Raw genomic sequence first — 6,423 nt, forward strand, 5'->3', positions numbered from 1 at the left:
GCCTCTACTGCCTTGATTGGTGCCGCTGCTCACCAGCCTTCTGGACCGGTTTGACCACCACTGAGCTTCTTGCTGTACAGCGCTGTGCAGTCCTCACCCTCAGATCTCTCTCTTTCTTTTCCCACTTTACTATAATACTTCTTACTAATAATGTTCGCTGTCCGGTGTCGACCATAGGAGGATGGGTTCCCCTTCTGAGTCTTGGTTCCTCTCAAGGTTTCTTCCTCTTTTAGGGAGTTTTTCCTTGCCACCGTCGCCGCTGGCTTGCTCATGGGGGCTCGGACCCGGAGATTCTCTCTTCTTTTCTCTTCTCTCTGTAATGCTGATTGTTCTGTAAAGCTGCTTTGTGACAACACCTGTTGTAAAAAGCGCTATATAAATAAATTTTGCTTGCTTGCTTGCTTTTTTGCATGCTTTCAAAACCAGAACAAATTCAGAGCTGAAAACATCTCAATAGCTGTGATGAATGAGCTGTTGTTTTTTTCTTCTTCTATATTTTCAAACTGCAGCTTGAATGAAAAAAGATCAGTGCATCCAACAATGCCGTAAGCCTCAGACATTTTTCATACACTAATGCAAAACACGACAGCGCATGGAAAACCCAGAATCTATGCACTGATGCATTTTGCCGTGGCTAAAATGGAGCTTGAATTTAAATTGATTATACATATTTTGTAATGAAATATCTTTAGCTTTAACTAGAGATGTACACATAAAACCAAGCTTGTGCTTTGTTCTAACTCGAGGAACTGAATGTTAAAAATTAAAAACTTTGGGAAATTGTTGATATTGAACATATATGATAAGATCTCCAAGTAATCAATTCTTAACAAGCCTTTTGTAAGCAACGTTAAGAAGACAAGACAGAATTAGTATCACAACTGGTTGAGGGCTAACTCTGTAGAAATGGTAATAAAAGATTAGGCAACGGTTTAACTTAGAAATGAGCAGGAATGTACAGCTCAATTTATTTCACAATAATAATTTGGTTCAGTATTTATATATATATATATATATATATATATATATATATATATATATATATATATATATATATATAAAAAAAATAACTGGATCTGTGTTAAATTATTGTTGCTGCATTCTTCTGGTTCAAGTTGTACTTTAAGACAAAAGCTAAAGAAAAAAAGGGAATTTTCTGTGTTGGTACAGTCTTAAAACAGATGGTTCTTCAAAGGTTCTTTAGTATAGTATAGTATAGTATAGTATAGTATAGTATAGTATAGTATAGTATAGTATAGGAATAATGAACACTCAAAGAACCCTTTGCATTATTAGAGATTGACAGAGAATGTGATATAGATGGTTCTGTACCTTTTAGATGGTTAGAACCTTTTAGAACCCAAAAGTGTTTGTCTATTGTAACAAGCTTGACATCACAACAATAGAAGAACCCTTTAACGAGCTATACAGAATAATTTTCAAAGGAGTTCTATACAGAACCACCTACAGCACAATCTCCATCAATCTGAAGAAACCTTTCATTATACAAAGAACCCCTTCACCAAGGATTCTTTACCCTATCAAGAACCATTTACCCTTGAAGAACCATTTTTTAAAAAGTGTAGGTCAAGTTTTATACAATTATACTTCAATTAAATGCAACGACAGTGTTGAGAAACAAATTATTGCTAGAGAAGAATACATTAAATGGCCAAAATAGCACCTTCTTTTGCTTTGTCCCTAAAGGGTTAACTGGCTTTGAAGAGGGAAGATAAATAGTAAATGAATGATTGATTTGGACTGAATGCAAATTAACTTCTCAGTCATTTCAAAAGACAACCACAAAACATGTTCTACTGTTACTGTGAAATTTTGCCCCAGTCAATGTCAAATACCTCTCCCTATGTCATGTCCCTACATGCCACTCACCTGGTTGACAACAACCAGTAAAATACTCTTCAAATCAAATAACAAAAAAGGCAGTGTAAATATGATAAAACAAGTGCAATAAAGTCTTGTTCCCTGCTTAAAAATTCTACTGCATTTGAATCATTATCAATAATAAGAATTTTCATTTTATTTTTTATGTTTTATTGTGTTAAAATGTTATATGTTCAGTTAGACACTGCATAGGCAGTCAGTTTAATTGAAGTACTTAAAACATCTGCATTCATCTTGTATCATATATACATATGTAGTTATGAAAACTAAAATAAGAATCATGCACACTGAGAATGAACATGGGCCTAGAATACAACCCTGTGGAACATGATTAAGGACATGATTTATTCAGATTTTCAGAAAAAGCTAACAAAATCAATTCTCTTATGTATTCCTTATTTAACCCTTTTCAAAGATCCAAAGACTCTTGCATATTACAGTTTGGATAAACATGAAATGTCAACATCAAGCAAACCATACAGATGACAAAATAAATGACAGAATACATAAATCCCACCACAAAGGAAGAAGTGACATGATTTTCTGTAAAGTTAAGGGAGAGAGTTCCAGAGGTGTGGAGCAAGTCTGAGGAAAGCTCAGTCTATTAAATCATTTTCTTTGCTTATCTATGATTGATTCTGTTCTATATCTGCTCAGGAACCAGATTATTTAGTTTGCCATAAAACCTCTGAAGACATGTGGTCTGATGTTCCTTCATAGTTTATTACATTTTTTACTCAATAGCTCAATAAATAAGTCTTTTTTAAAAGTATTTTGGAATTTAACAGATATACTTGACCAGTACAAAAGCAATCTTTCAAAGCAATCAGTACCACAGCTGGTTGAGGGCTTAATCTATAGATAGGGTAATTCATAGTAATTTATTTAAGCCAAAAAAAAACATGTGATATGTGTGACATTCATACTGATGTACTTTTTATGGTTCAAATTGTAGTTTAAAACAAACTAGAGAAAAAATTGGGAATTTAATGAATTGGTATATTCTTAAAAAAGATGGTTCTTTAGTTTAGAAGATTGTTCTATATGGTACACTGAGCACTGAAGGGGTCATGATTGGCCCCTCCCAGTCCTCCATGTGCTTTTTTTTAGTTTTGGTCTTGTCCATGTGCTTTTGATTTGCTTCCTTCCCGGTCCTTCCCCCTTGTTTCCAGACCCTGCCCTTGATTGTTTTTACCTGTTACTCTCTTGTTAATCACCTGGGTCTCATTACCTGTCCCTGTATTTAAGCCCTGTGTTTTCACTAGTCTTTTGCTGGTCTTTGTTTGTATTGTGCTGTTTGGTCTTTGTAGTGTATTGTTTGTATTGTATTCTGGCCTCTGAGGCTTTTCCTCTTCTCTTTTGTTGTGTTTATCCCGTGTTCCTTTTGTCATGTCTGTACTCTGATCTCTCCGTGTAGGCTCCTTGACCCTGGATAGTCTAGGTACTGATATTCTATTTGCCCCTAATAATCTCGCTTCTCTCAGCTTGTGTGTCCACCTCATCATCACTCCCACACGTTACACAAATAACCCTCTGCAAAAAGGTTCTCCTACTATAACAAGCTTGACATCACAGCAATAAAAGGGGGCTATACAGAACCATTTTCAAAATGGTTCTATATAGACCCATCTACAGCACATTCTCAATCAATCTGAAGAACACTTTTTAGAAGGCAAAGAACCCTTTATTCATGCAAAAGGTCCTTGAGTGCTCATAGTTATATCTACAACCATTTACTAAAAGAACATTGAAGAAAACATCTTTTTAAGAGGGCTGGTCAAGTTCTACACATATCAATTAAATGCAACATTAGTGCTGAGAAATATTATTAGAGAATAGATTAAAGGGTTAAAATGGCCACTTCTTTTGCTTTGGCCCTAAAGTGTTAACTGGCTGTGTAAGGAAAGATAAACAGTAAACGGATGACTGGTTTGCACTAAATGCAAATTAAATAGTGACTTCTTGTTACTAAAAAAAACCCACTAAACCTGTTCCACTGTTATTGTGAAATTTTGCCCCAGTCTAATATCAAGTAGTTCTCCCTATGTCATGTCCTCACATGTACACTCACCATAAATTCGCAGTCTCAAGAAAGCCCTCATAGTTTAATGTTCGCTTAAGGACTTCAGCATCTACAAGTTCAGGTATGGATTTTCATTAATCCATTTTATGCTGACAGCAGTTATCTACCACTCACCTAGTTAAGTTTAGTTAAGTTATACTTTTTTAATCCGGGAGAATTAAATCAGGGAAATTCCACCTCTGCATTTAACCCATCCGTGAAGTGAAACACCACGTACACACTAGTGAATACACACACACTAGGGGGCAGTGAGCACACTTACCCGGAGCGGTGGGCCGCCCTATCCACGGCTCCCGGGGAGCAATTGGGGGTTAGGTGTCTTGCTCAAGGATACCTCAGTCATGGACTGTCAGCACTGGGGATCGAACCGGCGACCTTCCGGTCACAGGGCCAGTTCCCTAACCTCCAGCCCACGACTGCCCCAAATGACTGGTAAAGTACTCTTCAAAAACAAACGAAAAAAAATAGTGTAAATGTGATAAAACAAGTACAATATAGTCTTGCTAGCCTGCTTAAAAAGGGAACACCAGTAATGGACTGTCAGCTGAGGGGATCAAACGGGCAACCTTCCAGTCACAGGGCTGGGTTCTTAATCTCCAGCCCACGACTGTCTCTGCAGATGAGGATAAGCAAAAGAACAAAAGCATTCTTTTCCTTATATATTCCTTATTTAGCCCTTTTCAAAGACACTTACAGATTACAGTTTGGATAAACATGAAATGTCAAACAAATCAAACAAACCATATAGATTACAAAATAAATGGATGAAATACATAAATCCCACCACAGAGGAAGAAGTGACATGAGTTACTATAAAGTGAAGGGAGAGAGTTCCAGAGGTACGGGGAAAGTCTGGGGAAAGCTCAGTCTATTAAATCATTTTCTTTGCTTATCTACGATTGATTTTGTTCTATATCTGCTCAGGAACCAGATTATTTAGTTTTCTGTAAAAATTCTGAAGACAAGTGATCAGAACCTTCTTTATAAGTCGGTAGAAATAGAGGTACTATGCAGGTACATGATTCATTCATCAAAGTTCAAACAATGTAAATGTACCCTCAGAGGTACAACAGTGGTTTTAAGGTCCAGTGGTTTACCTTACATCAGTTTTTCATACTGGAAAATAAATATTTGTACCTTTTCATAACCAAATATTTTAAATCAGTATGTTAAAATAAAAAGTCTGGAGACAGACAGGGTGTGTAGAGTCAATACAACTTAGAAAATATTATTTAAATAGATTCTGGTACCATTATGTTCCCTGACTAAAGGTACTGGGATGTATCCCTGAGGGTACCACCACAGTGATAGTGTCATACATTTTTTTCTGAAATTATAGTTTTACAATTCAATAAATATGACTATTATAGAATTGTTTTTAGAATCTTGAAATTCAACAGATAAACTAGAACAGTTCTTGACTTTTCAAAGCTATAGCCAGGTTTTTAAAGGAGGGGAAAATAGCTGATGAAAAATACCACAAAGTTGAAGTTATCCTAAAAATGTCTTTTCATAGTCATTCTCTGGACAAGAATGTTTAACACTGACATCAATCATGTTTTCTACCTTTGGCTTTACCAATAGATACTGTATAACATTATGACTGTAAAAAGAGGAAACGTTTGTGTCAATGTTGTCATACCAGTCCCTGAACCAACACTTTTCTGCTTAATGTCTGCTGTGCTAAAGTTTAATTTCTTTGTCTGACAGAGAGTAAAGTACTTGATATGATGATTCCTGTGTTTAACTGTCTAGCAGTGAGGTGAAGTGTTCCTTACCTCTTAACATATTTTGATTAGGTATGTAAGTTGTTAACCTCTTAAATGGTCAGGGCCCAACATTTTATTAAACACTTCTATGACCTAAGAACAGCTTAACTAGCTTGCAGTAATACTTATGTGATTAGCCTGTGATCTTAAGGGATTCAATATACAATAGAAATTTCTAGTTTTGTAGAATTATTCCATTTTATGATGGAATAATTTTTGATGGCACTGACTAAACAGTGACTTTAAAGAACTGTTTTTACAAAATGCTACTTCTCACATTTTCTCTTTTCTTCCCATTTCTTCCAGAGATGGACCAGGACAGAAGTGGTAAAAGGTTTTTTTTTTTCCTTAAAAAAGCATTACCTATTTATAACTTTAATACACACTTTTCCAATAAAACCATTGTTGTGTGATGTGTGTAGCAGTGAGGTGAGAATTGGTCACTCTCTAAATGAAGCAGAGAGGCGGTATTTGGCCACAAGGATAAAGACTGTTCTCCACTGCCTGAAGCAGAATGGTATATCCTGCAGTGAGGTAAATCATATTTTGCAATATGTAGCCTTCAGGACCAGATTTACTAAGAAAAAGGCAAAATCTAGTGTGTACAAACAAAAGAGCAAACAAAAGCACAGCTTGCTCAAATTTCTGATTGCGTTACTGTGACCTATG

At 35.9% G+C, this 6,423-nt stretch overlaps 1 long non-coding RNA gene across 1 annotated transcript; it reads left to right on the top strand.

Annotated features, from left to right (window-relative positions):
• Nucleotides 1–3,991: 3,991 nt before the first annotated feature.
• LOC108440903 lies at nucleotides 3,992–6,214 on the top strand. The gene is made up of 3 exons (XR_001858886.1): nucleotides 3,992–4,046; nucleotides 6,061–6,088; nucleotides 6,177–6,214. It is a non-coding gene; the product is annotated as an uncharacterized LOC108440903 (long non-coding RNA).
• Nucleotides 6,215–6,423: the final 209 nt, after the last annotated feature.

This window comes from Pygocentrus nattereri, chromosome 1 (genome assembly GCF_015220715.1).
Source record: "Pygocentrus nattereri isolate fPygNat1 chromosome 1, fPygNat1.pri, whole genome shotgun sequence".
NCBI lineage: Eukaryota > Metazoa > Chordata > Actinopteri > Characiformes > Serrasalmidae > Pygocentrus > Pygocentrus nattereri.